General features: G+C 36.5%; 1 pseudogene; it reads left to right on the top strand.

Annotated features, from left to right (window-relative positions):
- Window positions 1–14,469: 14,469 nt before the first annotated feature.
- On the top strand, window positions 14,470–18,289 carry LOC132528828 (cilium assembly protein DZIP1-like; annotated as a pseudogene).
- The last annotated feature ends 2,765 nt before the right edge of the window (window positions 18,290–21,054 follow it).

The following is a 21,054-nucleotide window of genomic DNA, read 5'->3' as shown; positions in this document are numbered from 1 at the left end:
TATTCTTTCGTAGCTACCAGAAAATTTAGAGACATAATTTTCCTAGTTAAAAAAAAAGCCTTCTCAAAGAACTTGCTAACTCAATCCGAATTTATAGGATCAAGGTGATTCCCTGGACTAGTAAGAATGGCTTAATAATTTTGGTTTAAAAAGAAAAGCTAAATTTGTGTCCTCTGGTTTTATCAGGTTGGGCAATAATACAATTTTGTTCTTTTAAATATATAAGATTTGAGTTTAGTTTTTCATTAAGATAATAGTTAACTTGACCTTTCTTAACCTCGTATTCTGTTTAATGATTAGATAATTTAATATTACTCCACATGTTTAAGATGAGACACAGAAAGATAGAAAACTTTGTTCAATTTAATTAAATTATTCTGCCAATTTTCATATCAGCAGTCATTATGTTTTGAAAAGTATTAGCTTAAATATAATTTCCAAAATGCTTAATTTAAAAATTTGAATGAATACTTGAGTTAATTAACAAAATTTTTGAAGATATAACACCAAAACCTTGCTATAATTGCAGAGTGACACAATTATATTATTTATGAAGTTATAAAAGGTAGGTAGATAGCTTTAGGGGATTACTTCATCACTGGTATGCAGTAAGTATGACAGGCTTCTTAACTCTCTACCTCCCTGTTCTCTCTGTGAAGGACAGATATTTTGTTTAAAAGTTATAATAGGAGTAGTAGCAATTATACTAGAATATTTATGGCAAATAATATGTATTCAAGGGAATAGGATGTATTTTTGCTTTCAAAGATAAAGTGGCTTTGTAAGGATTCAAAATATGAAACAGCATAGTGAAGGAAAAAACTTGAATGTTTATAGCAAGTTGTAGGAGGTCTGAGGAAATGGTATTTATTCTCCTTTGATTATAATAGCTGCAAATGACAAGTGTAAAAGACAAAATGATATGTGTTATAATGTGGCTAAAATGGCTTTATGAAAACATTTTGAATTCTTTGGTGCCAAATGTTATATTAAAGCAAGACTAAAATTTAGATTTTCTCTTTATTTGTTAAAATGACAAAATTAATCTGGTAATATTCATTCTGCTGTAAGAAGTAATAAAAGATCATTATTTACCATTTGGGAATCTTCCTATAGGAAATTTGATATTTTAACATGCTTGAAACAGCCCAAATTTCTCACTTTGAAGGGGATAAACTTCCTTACAATTCCAACATCTTCTGTTTAGTTTACATGCTGTCTTATAACTTTGAGCATTAGATAGCTCAGCTCCCATTCATTCTCAGCATTTACCTCCTGTCTTAATCAGGTGACTAAATATCCTCTGCTAACATTTTTTATTTTTGCCTACCCAAAATTATATATAGAATTCAGAAAAATAATTTTTTAGGATTTGTTTTAGGACAAAAGAAGTATCTTTTAGATTTCTAGAGGACCCCTGGAAAAATCATAAAGATTTTCATCCTATAAAAAGTGATGCTAAAAGAAGCTAGACTTGTTTGGCATATTTTTTCACTAGCTTCACACATCTTTATGAGTTGCATGAAGACAGTTGTCAAATCTAAAAAGCTCAGCCTTCCTGTTTAATTTTACAGAGATAAAGTACTATTGACATAAACGTTTCAGAGACTGTATATATTACCTAACAGTTTGGAGACTGTCAAGGCCATGATATGTTCATGCCCTCAGGTGAAACATTGATGAAATCTTTATAAAATAATGAAATACTGCACACTAACGCAGAACTTTACTCTCCTCTATTGTCATATTCTTGTTACTGTAGTAAACTAACCACAGCCATGTAGTCTCATCTCTAGGTGGTTTTTGCTTCCCTCTAACACTTGTTTGAACGTTCTGCTATAAAATAGTGACCATACTAGTTATTTCTAACCTTTGTTATTTCAAGGGCTTCTCTTTTTGGTTCAGAAGCAGATGACTTTATGAAAGCAGAGGACTGAAAGTATTCACGAGGGAAGTTATGTGTGGATAGCAATTGTTTAGAATAGTGATGTGGTTTCAATGTTTTCTTTTCTGATGGATATATGACAGAGCCCTTTCCTTCTTTTCCTAATTTACCTCTGATCCTAAATTTAGTAGACTGTGTGTTATAAGAACTGAAGTGCATTATTTAAATGGTATCTGATTTTCAGTATTCTTTGAGAATTCAAAACAATATTTTTTACAGCATCTCCTTACTTTTAATGGCAACATATTATTTGCATAGTTTCATAAAGAATGTGTCCTTTTTTTCCTGTGATTTAACTGGACATCCAAGGCTACACATCTCCTTTATCAGATATGAAAACTCACCATTAACAGACAAGGATTGCACTTTAAATGCTGATCCAATGCCTACCAGGTCCTTCGAGGAAGGACCTGTTCTATGGTTCCAGCCTCAAAGGGATGAGGAAGTCACTTCTAGAAAGCCACGAATTCTTAGTATACTTGAGAACCTTGAGGAGGGAAGGCTTGACCCACAAGTTTGACAACCTCTTTCTATACCCAAGTAAATAATCAAGGCCTACCATAGTAAGACCATTTTTTTTTTTGACCAAGAGTAATGTTTTGATATTTTGATGATCAAAATAAGGAACTGGCAAGAGGAACTTAGTTACAAATTAGTATTAACTAAAATGATTTTGTGATAGAAGACTTTTAAGGAAAATTAACTAAAACTCTGATATGAGACATGTATTTTCAGTGTTATATTGGGGTAATACTTAACAGAGCAACCAAAGGATTACTTAATTCTTTTTTGACTTTACTATGTACTATTTGATTCCATACTACATACTAAGAAATTATTGATATATGTTAGTGTGCAGATTTCTCACTCATAGGAAAAGACAACCACCTGAGGTTCCACTCTTAGGAAAAGACAACGCCTGAGGTTATCACCCTGGGGGATATTGATCAGTTTTTTTCACAACTGATAGCAGTTGGCTGACATTCAGAAAAGTTGCCCTGAATACATTTCAACATACGTATTATTGAGAGTTACTGCATTATATCAACTTTCCATTCCCTTTTTCCTAACGAAGTTTAGCATTTATATTCAGTCACCACAGACACAGTGCAGTTGGGAAGGGTTTTTTTTTCTTGTGTGTGTGTGGTAAAATATACATAAAATTTATCATTTTTACCATTTTAAGTTGACAATTCAGTGGCATTAAGTACATTCACAAATTGTACAACGATCATCCTTATCCATTTTCAGAACTTTTCCGTCATCCCAAACAGGAACTCTGTTCCCATTAAACAATAATATACTATTCCCCACAGATCCTGAGAACATCTATTCTAATTTCTATCTCTACGATTTTGCCTATTCTAAGTATATCATATTACTTTGTTCTTTTGTGTCTGGGTAATTTCACTGAGCATGTTTTCAAGTTTCATCCATGTTGTAACACGTATCAGAATATCATTCCTTTATAAGGTGGAATTCTATTCTATTATATGGATAAACATTTTGTTTATATATATATATCTAGGCATGAAATTGCTGAATCATACAGTAATTCTACATTAAACTATTTTAGGGACCACCAAACTGTTTTCTATACCAGGTATACCATTTCAAATTCCTGTAAGCAACGCACAAGTGTTGCAATTACACCACATCCTCCACCAACACTAGTTATTTTCTGGGTTATTGTTTTTTTTCCCTTGTTTTTTGTTTTTTTGGATAAGAGCTACTGTGAAGGGTGTGAAGTTGTATCTCTTTGTTTGATTTGCATTTCTCTAAGGGCTAGTGACATTGAGCATCTTCTCATGCACTTATTGGCCATTTGTGTATTTCTTTGGAGAAATGTCTATTCAAGTCCTTTACCAATTTTTTTAATTGAGTTGTTTTTTGCGCTGGGTTGTAAGGGTTCTTTACATATTCTAGATATAATCATATATATATATATATATATATATATGATTTGCAAATATTTTTTCCCCTTCTGTGAGTTGCCTTTTCATTCTCTTGACAGTGTCCTTTGATGCACGAAAGATTTTAATCTTGATGAAGTGCAATTTATCTATTTTTTCCTTTGTTCCCTGTGTCTTTAGTGTCATATCCAAAAAATCATTGTCAAATCCAAGGTTAGGAAGATTTTTCTTCTATGTTTTCTTCTAAAGGTGTTATAGTTTTAGCTTTCAAATTTAAGCCTTTGACGCATTTTGAATTATTTTTTGTGTATGGTGTAAGGCAACAGTCTGACTTTATTCTTCACATGTGGATGCCTGTTTTCACAGCACCATTTTTTTGAAAGATAGTAACCAGTTTTGAGTCTAATCTAGCTACCTTATTCTAAAATTCTTGTTTTTGAAAAAAAAGTCTGCAGAATTTTTCTAACCAGTTTTCCCATCTCACTGGTTCCTTTATGAATGGGTAAAACTAATTTTGACACAGGTTCATGTATTTGTATGAGCGTTCTATTATTAAGATTTTGGAAAATTATACTTGAGCTGTGTAAATATTCACATTCTATTAACTGCAGAATGCCCTAATTTCTTCTCATGTTATAAAGAGGATTTATGGGATTTGAACTATCTCACAGCGCTGTTACGATCAGATGACCACTGTCCATTGGCAGGTTGGGGCAGTAGACAGATTTTAAAAAACAAACAACAAAATAATCATTACTGACAGAGCATGTGTGTCCATTCCTTCTTCACTCTTCTCTCAAGGTACATAACTATGCCCACTTTTTTATTCTGAGTTTATCTCTACTATGAAAGATAACTTGATTGATCTCAAGGAGGTTTAAAAGCAAAAATAGTGCAATGTGAAATACCCAATTATGTCTCTGTAGGTGTTTTGTGGTGGTATTTACAGTAGGGTTTCATGAAATGATTTAAAGCTTTCAGATCATGAGAAGAGCTTAGAATCACTCTTTGTGAACAGTGGAAACAAATCAGAATTAACCAGAGAGATATTGAGATATCGTCTTGATTTCTAAAATATATTTCTGCGAGCAAAGCACTGGGCAAAGTAATCTCTGCTCTCAAGGAAAAGGCTTAGTGTGGACACCTATAAAATCCCCAGCTGTAATAAACCGCAGACATCCAACAAAAAGAACAGCATCATAAGTAGAGCGACATTCATTTCCTTGGGGCAGATCAGCAATTGAGGAAAAAAAAAACAAAAAGAAAACAAACAAAAAAAAACCCCACAAGTCTAGGCATGAGTAAATGTCTCCCTTAAAAATATGTTTTCCATTTAAATGAAGGCATACTTTTTAAGGAAGAGAGATATATAAAGAATAGAACTACTGATTGATATAAGGGGGACAGTAAACATAACACAAAAGCAAATAAAGAGACTAAAACGTCAAATTTGCAGGTGGTTATACGCAGCTATTTCATCTGGTACTTAGAAAAGACAGATCCATGGTAAAAGGAGTAACTTCTGCCTCTTTGGAAAAGTGAACTCATGATATGCTGATTGCCAATAATTTTGAAGATGGTTTTAGTGTACTTTAAATGTTTGAGTATTGTAAGGCACTTGTTTGTATAAAAAGTTGTTAATCATCTTGCTAGGTATGGGTTTTTTAACTAAGAGTTAAAGGTCACACTTTTGAGTAATATATTTATTGATTAAAACCATATTGTAAATTGATTTGCTCTCCTCTCCTTCAACCCAAACTCTAGCTCCAAATATAGTACATGGGACCGGGAGTAAATTAAGTGAAAATAGAAATGTTTATCAGTAACTAAAGAAAAAAGAATACTAACTTACACCTTTTTAAAAAGCAGAATATTATGTTTCTGCCTAAGATGCACACTGAACTGTTATTTAAATAGCCTTTAATTTTATTATTTTACTCCTTCTTTCCTAAGATTCCACATAGAATCACATGCAGAAATCCAAACTAAAAAGAACACCATTTACTTACATTACTGAGGTCTTTTAAAAATTTAGAGAGATTTAGGTATTTACTTCATCCAAAATAAATGCCTGGAGACCTATATGCTCCACAGGAAATAAGCTGAATTCATGTTTACATCAAATACTTGTCAAAACCCTAAACTTGAGCCCATTTAACAACACAACTGGTGGTTAACATTTTCTTTTGCATGTCTTTTTGCCTTCTATAGCTATTTTCTTAGCCAGACATGCCTGTATTTTAAAAAGATCAAAGGCTTAACCGAAATAAAGAAAAACTGCATGATTTCACTCTGAGGTTCAGTCAAGGCTCGGTAAAGGCAGATAACCCACAGCCCTTTGATCTTATCAATGTTTATCTGAACTGAAAGGAATACTGGCACACTCAGGATCCTTCCCAGTGATTACAGAATGGTGCCCTTTCAATTTAAAATTCACCTAAGGAATTGTTGCAAGAAAGTGCTGCAGTTTTCAAGCATCATTTTGCTCCTTTGTTGTTTCAGTTGCACAGTATGTTATGTGTAAGGTCAATATGAGGAAAAACAAGAAGCAAAGTTTATAAATGTGTTCATTTTGTCCCAAAGCCAAGGAAAAAAATGGCAATCTTGGGATTAAAATTGTGCATTGTATTAATTTCCTCTGTTTTTAGTTATAGCATTATCAAGGATTTTTTTTTCTTCCTCTGGCTTTCAGGGGAATTGGGTTTTGTTTTTTTTACATTTGATGTACCATTTAAAGTGTTATTCAGAACTAGCATTAGAATTTCATGGTACTTTCCATTACTTTGTTTTGAAAAATGTTATGGTCAAAATTAAATTCAGTTTTCTTTTAGAAATTAGAATATATCAAGGCAAAGATATTTCTAAAGGAAAATACTTGAAAAGGATAATTGATAGGTGAATTCACCAATAAGATTAATTCAATTGAAAGTTAATTTACAAATATGTGCACAGTACTCTGTGAAACAGCACGGAATATCAACATTAAAAAGACAATATTGGGGAGGAGCTTCAAGATGGCGGAAGAACAAGATGTGGAGATCACCTTCCTCCCCACAAATACATAAGAAATACATCTACATGTAGAACAACCCCTACAGAACACTTACTGAACGCTGGCAGAAGAACTCAGACCTCCAAAAAGGCAAGAAACTCCCCACGTACCTGGGTGGGGCAAAAGAAAAAAGAAAAAACAGAGACAAAAGAATAGGGATGGGACCGGCACCAGTGGGAGGGAGCCATGAAGGAGAAAAGGTTTCCACACACTAGAAGCCCCTTCGCGGGCAGAGACTGCGGGTGGCGGAGGGGGGTAGTTTCGGAGCCGCGGAGGAGAGTGCAGCCACAGGGGTGCGAAGGGCAAAGTGGAGAGATTCCCGCACAGAGGGTCGGTGCCGATCGGCACTCACCAGCCCGAGAGGCTTGTCTGCTCACCTGCCGGGGCGGGTGGGGCTGAGAGCTGAGGCTTGGGCTTCGGAGCGCCGGGAGAGGACTGCGGTTGGCGGTGTGAGCACAGCCTGAAGGGGGTTAGTGCACCACGGCTAGCCGGGAGGGAGTCCGGGAAAGAGTCTGGACCTGCCGAAGAGGCAAGAGACTTTTTCTTCCCTCTTTGTTTCCTGGTGCGCGAGCAGAGGGGATTAAGAGCGCTGCTTAAAGGAGCTCCAGAGACGGGCGCGAGCCGCGGCTATCAGCGCAGACCCCAGAGATAGGCATGAGACGCTAAGGCTGCTGCTGCCGCCACCAAGAAGCCTGTGTGCGAGCACAGGTCACTCTCCACACCCCTCTTCCGGGGAGACTGTGCAGCCCGCCACTGCCAGGGTCCCGTGATCCAGGCACAACTTCCCCGGGAGAACGCATGGCGCGCCTCAGGCTGGTGCAACGTCATGCTGGCCTCTGCTGCTGCAGGCTCGCCCCGCATCTGTACCCCTACCTCCACCCAGCCTGAGTGAGCCAGACCCCCTGAATCAGTTGCTTCTTTAACCCCGTCATGTCTGGATGGGGAACAGATGCCCTCAGGTGACCTACACTTAGAGGCGGGGCCAAATCCAAAGCTGAACCCCGGGAGCTGTGCAAACAAAGAAAAGAAAGGGAAATCTCTCCCAGCGGCCTCAGGAGCAGCGGATCAACCTCCACAATCAACTTGATGTACCTGCATCCGTGGAATAGCTGAATAGACAACGAATCATCCCAACTTGAGGCAGTGGACTTTGGGAGCAACGATATTTATATATATATTTCCCTTTTGCTCTTTTTGTGAGTGTGTATGTGTATGCTACTGTGTGTGATTTTGTTTATATAGCTTTGCTTTTACCATTGGCCCTAGGGTTCTGTCAGGTTTGTTTTTGTTTCAGTATAGATTTTAGTGATTGTTACCATTGGTGGACTTGTTTTTTGGTTTGGTAGCTCTCTTCTTTCTTTCTTTTTTTTTTTTTTCTTTTTTGATTACTTAAATTTTAAAAAAAATTTTTAATAATTATTTTTTATTTTAATAACTTTCCTTTCTTTTCTTCTCTCCCTTCCTTCCTTCTTCCCTCCTTCCCTCCCTGTCTCTCCTTCCTTCCTTCCTTCCTTTCTTCCTTTCTTTCTTTCTTTCTTTTTCTCCCTTTCATTCTGAGACATGGAGATGACAGGGTCGTGGTGCTCTGGTTGGGCATCACGCATGTGCCTCTGACTTGGGAGAGCCGAGTTCAGGATATTGCTCCAAAAGACACCTCCCAGCATCACGTAATATCAAACGGCAAAAATCTCCCAGAGATCTCCATCTCAACGCCAAGACCCAGCTCCACTCAACGACCAGCAAGCTACAGTGCTGGACACCCTATGCCAAACAACTAGCAAGACAGGAACACAACCCCACCCATTAGCAGAGAGGCTGCCTAAAATCATAATAAGTCCACAGACACCCCAAAACACACCACCAGATGTGGACCTGCCCACCAGAAAGACAAGATCCAGCCTCATCCACCTGAACACAGGCACTAGTCCCCTCCACCAGGAAGCCTACACAACCCACTGAACCAACCTTACCCACTGGGGGAAGACACCAAAAACAACGGGAACTATGAACCTGTAGCCTGCGAAAAGGAGACCCCAAACACAGTAAGTTAAGCAAAATGAGAAAACACAGAAAGACATAGCAGATGAAGGAGAAGGTAAAAACCCACCATACCTAACAAATGAAGAGGAAATAGGCAGTCGACATGAAAAAGAATTCAGAACAATGATAGTAAAGATATCCAAAATCTTGGAAATGGAATGGAGAAAAAACAAGAAACGTTTAACAGAGAACTAGAAGAACTAAAGAGCAAACAAACGACGATGAACAACACAATAAATGAAATTAAAAATTCTCTAGAAGGAATCAGTAGCAGAATAACTGAGGCAGAAGAACAGATAACTGACCTGGCAGACAAAAAACTGGAAATAACTACCACAGAGCAGAACAAAGAGAAAAGAATGAAAAGAATTGAGAACAGTCTCAGAGATCTCTGGGCCAACATTAAACGCACCAACATTCGAACTATAGAGGTCTCAGAAGAAAAAGAGAAAAAGAAAGGGACTGAGAAAATATTTGAAGAGATTAGAGTTGAAAACTTCCCTAATATGGGAAAGGAAATAGTTAACCAAGTCCAGGAAGCACAGAGAGTCCCATATGGGAAAAATTCAAGGAGAAACAGGCCAAGACACATATTAATCAAACTATCAAAAATTAAATACAAAGAAAAAATATTAAAAGCAGCAAGGGAAAAACAACAAATAACATACAAGGGAACCCCCATAAGGTTAACAGCTGATCTTTCAGCAGAAACTCTGCAAGCCAGAAGGGAGTGGCAGGACATTTTTAAAGTGATGAAAGGGAAGAACCTACAACCAAGATTACTCTACCCAGCAAGGATCTCATTCAGATTTAACAGAGAAATTAAAAGTTTTACAGACAAGCAAAAGCTAAGAGAATTCAGCACCACCAAACCAGCTTTACAACAAATGCTAAAGGAACTTCTCTAGGCAGGAAACACAAGACAAGGAAAAGACCTACAATAAAAAACCCAAACCTTAAGAAAATGGTAATAGGAACATACATATCAATAACTACCTTAAATGTAAATGGATTAAATGCTCCAACCAAAAGACATAGACTGGCTGAATGGATAGAAAAACAAGACCTGTATATATGCTGTCTACAAGAGGCCCACTTCAGACTTAGGGACACATACAGACTGAAAGTGAGGGGATCAAAAAGATATTCCATGAAAATGGAAATCAAAGGAAAGCTTGATTGCAATTCTCATATCAGACAAAATAGACTTTAAAATAAAGACTATTACAAGAGACAAAGAAGGACACTACATAATGATCAAGGGATCGATCCAAGAAGAAGATATAACAATTGTAAATATCTATGCACCCAACATGGGAGCACCGCAATACATAAGGCAAATACTAACAGCCATAAAAGGGGAAATCGACAGTAACACAATCATAGTAGGGGACTTTAACACCCCACTTTCACCAATGGACAGATCATCCAAAATGAAAATAAATAAGGAAACACAAGCTTTAAGTGATACATTAAACAAAATGGACTTAATTGATATCTATAGGATATTCCCTCCAAAAACAACAGAATACACTTTCTTCTCAAGTGCTCATGGAACATTCTCCAGGACAGATCATATCTTGGGTCACAAATCAAGCTTTGGTAAATTTAAGAAAATTGAAATCTTATCAAGTATCTTTTCCGACCACAACGCCATGAGACTAGATATCAATTACAGGAAAAGATCTGTAAAAAATACAAACACATGGAGGCTAAACAATACACTACTTAATAACCAAGAGATCACTAAAGAAATCATAGGAAATCAAAAAATACCTAGAAACAAGTGACAATTAAAACATAATGACCCACAACCTATGGGATGCCACAAAAGCAGTTCTAAGAGGGAAGTTTATAGCTATACAAGCCTACCTCAAGAAACAAGAAACATCTCAAATAAACAACCTAAACTTACACCTAAAGCAATTAGAGAAAGAAGAACAAAAAACCCCCAAAGTTAGCAGAAAGAAAGAGATCACAAAGATAAGATCAGAAATAAATGAAAAAGAAATGAAGGAAATGATAGCAAAGATCAATAAAACTAAAAGCTGGTTCTTTGAGAAGACAAACAAAATTGATAAACCATTAGCCAGACGCATCAAGAAAAAAAGGGAGAAGACTCAAATCAATAGAATTAGAAATGAAAAAGAAGCAACAACTGACACTGCAGAAGTACAAAGGATCCTGAGAGATTACTACAAACAACTCTATGTCAATAAAATGGACAACATGGAAGAAATGGACAAATTCTTAGAAAAGCACAACCTTCCGAGACTGAACCAGAAAGAAATAGAAAATATAAACAGACCAGTCACAAGCCCTGAAATTGAAATTGTGATTAAAAATCTTCCAACAAACGAAAACCCAGGACCAGACAGCTTCACAGGTGAATTCTATCAAACATTTAGAGAAGTGCTAACACCCATCCTTCTCAACCTCTTCCAAAATATAGCAGAGGGAGGAGTACTCCCAAACTCAATCTATGAGGCCACCAGCACCCTGATACCAAAATCAGACAAAGATGTCACAAAGAAAGAATACTACAGGCCAATATCACTGATGAACATAGATGCAAAACTCCTCAACAAAATACTAGCAAACAGAATCCAACAGCATATTAAAAGGACCATACACCATGATCAAGTGGGGTTTATCCCAGGAATGCAAGGATTCTTCAAAATACGCAAATCAATCAATGTGATACACCATATTTAAAAACTGAAGGATAAAAATCATATGATCATCTCAATAGATGCAGAAAAAGCACTCGACAAAATTCAAAACCCATTTATGATTAAAAACCCTCCAGAAAGTAGGCATAGAGGGAACTTACCTCAACATAATAAAGCCCACATATGACAAACCCACAGCCAACATTGTCCTCAATGGTAAAAAACTGAAACCATTTCCACTAAGATCAGGAACAAGACAAGGTTGCCCACTCTCACCACTATTATTCAACATTGTCTTGGAAGTTTTAGTCACAGCAATCAGAGAAGAAAAAGAAATAAAAGGAATCCAAATTGGAAAAGAAGAAGTAAAACTCTCACTATTTGCAGATGACATGATAGTATACATATAGAATCCTCAAGATGCTACCAGGCAACTACTAGAGCTAATCAATGAATTTGGTAAAGTAGCAGGATACAAAATTAATGCACAGAAATCTCTGGCATTTCTATATACTAATGATGAAAAATCTGAAAGTGAAATTAAGGAAACACTCCCTTTTACCATTGCAACAAAAAGAATAAAACACCTAGGATTAAAGCTACCTAAGGAGACAAAAGACCTGTATGCAGAAAACTATAAGACACTGATGAAAGAAATTAAAGATGTTACAAACAGATGGAGAGACATACCATGTTCTTGGATTGGAAGAATCGACACTGGGAAAATGACTATACTACCCAATGCAATCTACAGATTCAGTGCAATCCCTATCAAACTGCCAATGGCATTTTTCACAGAACTAGAACAAAAAATTTCACAATTTGTATGGAAACACAAAAGACTCTGAATAGCCAAAGCAACCTTGAGAAAGAAAAACGTAGCTGGAAGAATGAGGCTCCTGACTTCAGACTATACTACAAAGCTACAGTAATCAAGACAGTATGGTACTGGCACAAAAACAGAAATATAGATCAATGGAGCAGGATACAAAGTCCAGAGATAAACCCACGCACATATGGTCACCTTATTTTTGATAAAGGAGGCAAGAATACACAATGTAGAAATGACAGCCTGTTCAATAAGTGGTGCTGGGAAAACTGGACAGCTACATGTAAAAGAATGAAATTAGAACACTCCCTAATACCATACACAAAAATAAACTCAAAATGGATTAAACACCTAAATATTAAGGCCAGACACTATCAAACTCTTAGAGGAAAACATACGCAGAACACTCTATGACAAAAATCACAGCAAGATCTTTTTTGACCTACCCTCCTAGAGAAATGGAAATAAAAACAAAAATAAACAAATGGAACCTAATGAAACTTAAAAGCTTTTGCACAGCAAAGGAAACCATAAACAAGATGAAAAGACAACCCTCAGAATGGGAGAGAATATTTGCAAATGAAGCAACTGACAAAGGGTTCATCTCCAAAATTGACAAGCAGCTCATGCAGATCAACATCAAAAAAAAACAAACCACCTAATCCAAAAATGGGCAGAAGACCTAAATAGACATTTCGTCAAAGAAGATATACAGATTGTCAAGAAACACATGAAGGGATGCTCAACATCACTAATCATTAGAGAAATGCAAATCAAAACTACAATGAGGTATCACCTCACACCGGTCAGAATGGCCATCATCAAAAAATATACAAACAGTAAATGCTGGAGAGGGTGTGGAGAAAAGGGAACCCTCTTGCACTGTTGGTGGGAATGTAAATGGATACAGCCCCTATGGAGAACAGTATGGAGGTGCCTTAAAAAACTAAAAATAGAACTACCATATGACCCAGCAATCCCACTACTGGGCATATACCCTGAGAAAACCATAATTCAAAAAGAGTCATGTACCACAACTTTCATTGCAACTCTATTTACAATAGCCAGTACATGGAAGCAACCTAAGTGTCCATCGACAGATGAAAGGATAAAGAAGATGTGGCACATATATACAATGGAATATTACTGAGCCACAAAAAGAAATGAAATTGATTTATTTGTATGAGGTGGATGGACCTAGTCTGTCATACGAGTGAAGTCAGAAAGAGAAAAACAAATACCTATGCTAACACATATATATGGAATCTAAAAAACAAAACAAAACAAAACAAAATGGTCACAAAGAACCTAGAGGCAGGATGGGAATAAAGACGCAGACCTACTAGAGAATGGACTGAGGACATGTGGAGGGGAAGGGTAAACTGGGACAAAGTGAGAGAGTGGCATGGACATATATACACTACCAAATGTAAAATAGATAGCTAGTGGGAAGCAGCCACATAGCACAGGGAGATCAGCTCAGTGCTTTGTGACCACCTACAGGGGTGGGATAGGGAGGGTGAGATGGAAGGAGACGCAAGAGTCAAGAGATATGAGGATATATGTATATGTATAGCTGATTCACTTTGTTGTAAAGAAGAAACTAACACACCATTGTAAAGCAATTATACTCCAATAAAGATGTTAAAAAAAAAGACAATACTCTTTCATAATAGATGAGAGAGAAGTCATTAACTAACCGCCCCCCTCTGCAAAAAAAAAAAAGAAAAAGAAAAAGCAGAGCAAGGTGAATACTAGATCACTCCACACAAGGTGAGTGCTAGATTACTACATATACAGCAAAGGCTGTGTGATCACGGGAGATGCTACTTAATTTCAAAAGTGTTTAAAGACATGTTCATGGAAGGCATAACACTGAATTTTCTGAGCTGAGTTTCAGGTCGGGATAGGCAATTCCATGTGGTCAGATGGTTTAAATAAATGTAAGTTAAAAAGTATGGCTATGCTCATGAAACAATGAATTCCATATGACTGTGACACTGAGAACTGGTGTGAACATGGAAGAGAAGACTGGGGGTGAAGGAAAGGCATGTGCATGTGGACTGGTAATTGGTATCTACAATGTGCCAAGCATCATAATTTTCTTTCTAAGCCATGAAGAGATTGTAGAGATTTCTGAGTAGACAAGACACATAATCAGATATTTATGTTTCAGAAAAGTTAATTACAGCAAAATGTAGGAAATATTGGAAAAAATAAAGATTGTATGGTGAACTTAGAAATAAAATTTTTTTATTGAAGTATGGTTGATTTACAATAATGCTTTAGTTTCAGGTGTACAGCATAATGATTCAGTTTTGTTTTTCTTTTTTTGCAGATTAAATTCCATTATATGTTAGTATAAGATATTGGGTATAATTCCCTGTGCTATACAGTAAATCCTTATTGCTTATCTATTTTATGCATAGTAGTTTGTATCTGTTAATCCCATACTTCTAATTTGTCCCTCCCCCCTCATTCCTTTCCCCTTTGGTAATCATAAGTTTGTTTTCTATATCTGTGAGTCTGTTTCTGTTTTGTATATAAGTTCATTTGTATTATATTTTAGATTCCATATGTAAGTGATGTCAAACAGTATTTGTTTTTCTCTGTATGACTTATTTCACTCAGCATAATATTCTCTAGGTCCATCCATGTTGCTGCAAATGGCAATATTTCATTCTTATTTATGGATGAGTAATGTTCCATTGTGTGTATATACACACACAATCTTCTTAAGACCATTGTCTGTTGGAGTGCACTTGGGTTGCTTCCATGTCTTCATTATTGTAAACAATGCTGCTATGAACACTGGGGTCCATGTATCTTTCGAAACTAGAGTTTTCATAGTTTCTGGATATATACCAAGGAGTGATATAGCTGGATCACATGGTAGCTCTATTTTTAGTATTTTAAGGAACCACCATACTGTTTTCCATAGTGGCTGAACCAATTTACATTCCCACCAGCAGTGTAGGAGGGTTCCCTTTTCTCCACACCTTCCCCTGAATTTATTATTTGTAGACTTTTTGATGATAGCCATTCTGCCTGGTGGAGGTGATACCTCATTGCTGCTCTGAACCATTTAGTACAGGCAATTTTTATTTATTTACTTAGAGCATATGCACTAGTTTTTCTTGAATATGTTTAGTTATAATATCTGTCAAGCAGTTTTTGAATGAGCATGTAGCAGTCTGCATTCCCACAACTAGTATATGAGAGTTTGGTTGCTCCATATTCTTGACAACACATAGTTTTGTCCATCTTTCTAATTTTAGCCATTCTAATGGATAGTCATGTCTCAGTGTGGTTTTAATTTTAATTTTCCTTTACATTACATTAATTTTCTTATAGTTTACATGTTATTATCCATCATTTAACTTTCAATCTATATATGTTCTTAAGTGAGTCTCTTATGAAAAGTATAAGAGACTTATACTCGACTTACACTCACAGGAGTTCTCACCTCGCAGCTGCACAACCTGGAGGAGTGGCTGCGCCTGGGCCTGGCCTAGTGCGAGCAGAGCAAGAAACTCCTCACCAGGCCAGTGAGATCAAGTTACTCAAGGAAGAGTGTAAATGCAGGAAAAAGTTGATTTCCACCCAGCAGCTGATGATTGAGGCCAAAGCCAGGTATTACCAGTGCCGTTTTCGTGACAAGGTCTTTATGAACCAAGCTTTTCTACAAAGTCATATTCAGTGCTGCCACCCTGAAGATTCCCATCTTGCAGAGTATAAGACAAGGGTACAGACTGACAAGCTCCAGAATAAGACTGCCACGTTGAAGGAGCTCACCAAGTGTCAGCTAGAGGCTGCACAGCATGGCCACGCAGTCAGATTCTCTAAGGAATATGAAATGTAGAAAACAAAAGAGGAAGAATTTCTGAAGTTATTCGATAGATGGAAAGAAGAAAAGGAGAAACTAGTGGATGAAATGGAAAAAGTCAAGGAAATGTTTATGATGGAGTTTAAAGAACTAACTTCTAAGAATTCAGCATTAGAATAGCAATTGTCAGAAGTCCAGAAGTCCAACATGCAGATCAAGTCAGGCATAGGCACGTTAAAAGATGCAAATGAGTTTAAAGAAGAACGTCCTCAGCAACCCCAGGATTTCCAAAATGTGATGCAACTTCTTGATAGTCAGGAAAGCAAGTGGACAGCTTGAGTTCAGGCTCTTCATCAAGAACACAAGAAAGAGAAAAGCCGGCTCCTGTCACATATAGAGAAACTTCGAAGCCTAATGATAGATGATCTAAATGCAAGTAATGTATTCTACAAGAAAAGGATAGTAGAGCTAGGGCAGAGGCTCCAGGAGCAGAAAGAGCTGATCATCACTCAGAGACAAAAGATTAAAGAGTTTACCAGTAAACCATTAAACAGTGTCAGTGAAGCCAGAGGGAATCCTTTAACCTGGCAAACTTTTGAATCTAAGCCAACTACCCCAACTGTACCTATGAATACCCCAGCACCACAGACTTTGGATGCTAAGTCAAGTCTAACAATGGCACATGAACAGGCATTCTCATTGCACATACTGGAACGAATAGAAGAACTTTCAGAAGAAGAAAAAGGAAAGGAAAATGAACAGAAATTAAATAACAAGATACATTTAAGGAAAACTGAAGAATAACCCTTCCCTCGCTAAGGAAATAAGAACAGTCTTGGAGGAGAGTTTGGTGGAGTTACTGGAAACCTTGGGGATTAATGCAGATATATGTGGTTTTCCAAGTGACCACTTGAATAGAGTGCTAAGAACCATAGTATCAGCAAGACATGAGCGGGAATGACAAGTACCTAACATTCAGCAAATTCGTGAATTCCTTGAATGTCAGGTCACCTGTAAAATTGAGGAGAGAACACTACTGTCCACAGACAGGTACAGTGCTTCTCAAGTGGACACCCTTTCACCTGGAGAAATACCCAAAGCAATACATCTTCCTCCCAAAAGCAGACAGTTGGTTAGACAAAGACCTGTTTTTACTGATAGGACATCTGTTCCAAAAGTTAAGAAAAATATCACAGAAGATCATTTTCCCAGAAAGTCTTCAACTACTGCGACCCCTCCCTTCAGTTCAGAGGAAGAGCTGGACGATGAGGACCTCATCCAGGCCTATGCCTCGCCAGACTTACTTCCTGTGCTGTCATCTAAAAGCAACAAGAGTAGCTTTGGAAGGAGCACTGTCAAAAGTGACACTGACTGGACTGAGGGAGGTGAACTTAAGGACTCTGATATTTCTCCCAAGCCCACAGGAACCTCCATTAAAACATTAACTGGAAAAGTTGAAAAGACAGTTTCAAATCCCAGAAATGTGAATAAGCCAGTTGGTGGGCTTAATGTTGCAGAGGCGTTCATCAAAAAAGAACAAAAAGATCTAAAGTGTGCAGATGTGGACGATGATGACTGGGACATATCATCCTTAGAGGAAGAGAAATCTTTGGGGAGAAGAATTGGAAGAGAACAGAAGGAACCTCCACCTGTGAAGAATGAGTCAAATTCTACTTAAGTGCCAAGTGCCTGGGGTGCAACTAACCTGAAAGGGCCAAAGGGAGAAGGACCTCAGGATGAATCCAGCACACTGAAAAGCAGCTTATAACCAAGACTGATTGGAGTGACTCTTCAGATGTGTAACTGTCACCCCACGCATCAGGAGGCCCTTCCAGACGCCAGCAGTATTGCAGTAGCGCAGCATTTCAGTACTGCCTACACGACTCTAATGCTCCTGCTTGGCAGTATCTCCTACAATAACAAGGAAGCTGACTCTCAAAGAACAAGAGTCCCTTTTGTGGCACCTAATGCAGTTATTAAAAAACAAATTGTCAACAGTATTTTGAAGGATATAAAGGTGTTTAAGACTGCTGCTGCTTAAAAATAATGTGTCACTGAAGTCATAAAAAGCTTTTCTTCAGAACGGTACTCTAGTGTTTAAGTGTATTTTTTTCAACTAATTTTTAAGTGAATTTTTTTTAAAACTTATAGCAGGTTTTGGTTTGAATTAAAACCTTTTCTTATATCTTTCTTATGTATGTTGTCACGTTGTAAGTGTTTTATTATAAAGTTCTGTTAGTATCCTTAAAATTGAATTAGTGGAATCAGTGAAATCTTAAGAGTAGATTGCTTATTTTTCATATAGAAGTTTAGAGTTATAAAAATATAGCTAGGCCCATGTTAGATAACTACATTTTCCAGAAGTACTTTTACCATATGCAGCTTTGAGCCATTGTAAGCATGTTGTTTTATTTTAGAACTTTAAAAACTTTCTGTGGCATCATCTTTACCTTGGATATGTTATGAATAAAATGTAGCCAGTTTAAACGTCAGTTGTTATCATACTATGAACAGAATAGATTGAGTCAATACTGAATTCATATATGTCTGTAGTTTTTTTCACTTTTTAAAAATGCCCAACCCATATTCTAAAATACCTCAAAACTAAGTTAGTTTTATTCTTAACAATGACATTGTCAACAGTCAAAAAGTTCATATAAACTGTTTTCTGTATTTTTTATACTTTGTGGTACTATATGTACTCTGTTTCCCCAAAAAAGTAACATTTTAACTAAATGGTTTGTTGGATTTTGGATCTTTCTTCATGTTGTCAACCTTTCAAGTAAAGCCCTCCATTACAAAAAGAAAAAGTATAAAAATTAGGTCTTTTTCAAGCTAATGAAAATCACTCTAGTTGGAGAATTTGGTCCATTTATATTTAAAATAATTACTGATCTGGCTGAAATTAAGTCTGCTATCTTGTTATCTGGCTATCCCATCTGTTCTTTATCTTTTTTTATCTGGCTATCCCATCTGTTCTTTGTTTATCTTTTTCTATCTTCTTTTAATCAACTTTTTATTATTCCCCTTTACCTTCTTTATTGGCTTTTTAACTATATATTTTTGTAGTATATTTCTGGTGGTTAGCAATTTGCAGCTTCATGAATAATGTAAGACTTTTAATATTATAATTTTATATACCCCTCAATCCTTTCCTATTAATATTGCCATATATTTTACTTCTACATATATTATAAATCCGTCAACATATTGATATCACTAATTGCTTTAAAACGTTAGTAACCTTTCTTGTTTTTTAACATGTATTTCTATCCTTTGTGGAGAACTAGCAGGTAGGCAGGGAGAACTAACTCTGTTCTGCATATAGGGATTCTATGAATTCCAAGCCTATGAGTGATCTTTCTTGACAGAAACAAATTTCCTCCACCCATGAAAGGCCTGCTTCTCTGCCAGCACAGGCTCAGACTTGGCAACACTCCCAGCTGCCCTAGACTGCTGACCCTCTTGGAAGGGCTTGTTTTTCGCTAGAATTTATTTCCTTTAGATCTCTTTGCATCCAAAGCTCTTCAGTGTGTTGAAAAAATATGATGTTTTTAGTCTATCTTTTTATTTTTTACAGTAGGAACAATGTAATAGGATGTGGAAACATAAATGTTTTATATAAACTATTTATATCATGACTTTTATGCAAAATTTTCAAGTAATATTGAATTCTGTCAAAATATTACTATTAGTTATGAAGGATACATGGTAACTTCATAAAAAACTCCAAGTTTAGTGATATATTCAAGATACACAATGTATAGTCATTTATCAGAATGTTTACATTATTACCATAAGGAATAAATGTTGTATGTCCACAAATATCTCAAAATTCTTCTTAGGATAGAATATGGTAACATATGTAAAATACTTTGCAAATTATACAAGCTTTGTGCGTGCAAATTATTATAGTGAACTACAATAAAATGCTAATTACTTTTGGACATGAGGATAGATATGACATAGGAGGTCTTTATGGGACTGAAGATTTTATATATAAATACACACATACACAGCTGACCCTTGAACAATGTGGGGTTTAGAGGTGCCAACCCTCTGCAAAGCTGAAAATCCATGTATAACTTTACAATCAGCCCTCATATTCGAGGTTCTACATTCATGGATTCAACCAATCAGGGTCATGTAGTACTATAACATGTATTTATTTTAAAAAATCCACATATAAATGGACCTGTACAGTTCAAACCCATATTGTTCTATATATAGAGGGAGACAGAGAGAAAGAGAAACAGAGACAGAGAGAGACTGAGGCAGAGGAAAGAATAGTTACTATGTCCCAGGCATTGATTTATGCTTGTTACACAAACTAATTCACCCTTAGCACAATCTGATCTCAGAGACAGGCACCATTATTTTCCCCATTTTACAAATAAGAAAAATGAACAGAGGTAACTTATGCAACTTGCCTAAGATCATATAACTAGAGAAAAAGGATTTAATCTAACGGTAGAGCTGTCTCTATCAATCATTCTGCTATACTTTCTAAAGTTCTTTCTGGCTCTGAGAGCCTATGATTTTATAATGAAAAACAAAATAAGTTAACCTAAGATATAAAAAAAAATCCCTTATTGAGTATAAAAGGTGAGAAATGAAGGGAGAGAAAGAAACAATAGAAGGGATTCCCTATAACTTCTAATACTAAAGGCACATAAACACACACACAAGCGTGTGCGCACACACACACACACACACACACACAATCCCAAGTCATGATCAAAATGAAATTTTCATTTCATCTGAATCCTTCCAATTA

This window comes from Lagenorhynchus albirostris, chromosome 1 (assembly GCF_949774975.1).
Source record: "Lagenorhynchus albirostris chromosome 1, mLagAlb1.1, whole genome shotgun sequence".
Classification (NCBI taxonomy): domain Eukaryota; kingdom Metazoa; phylum Chordata; class Mammalia; order Artiodactyla; family Delphinidae; genus Lagenorhynchus; species Lagenorhynchus albirostris.
The sequence above is the reverse complement of the archived record's forward strand: the minus strand, read 5'-3'. Positions and strand labels throughout refer to the sequence as shown.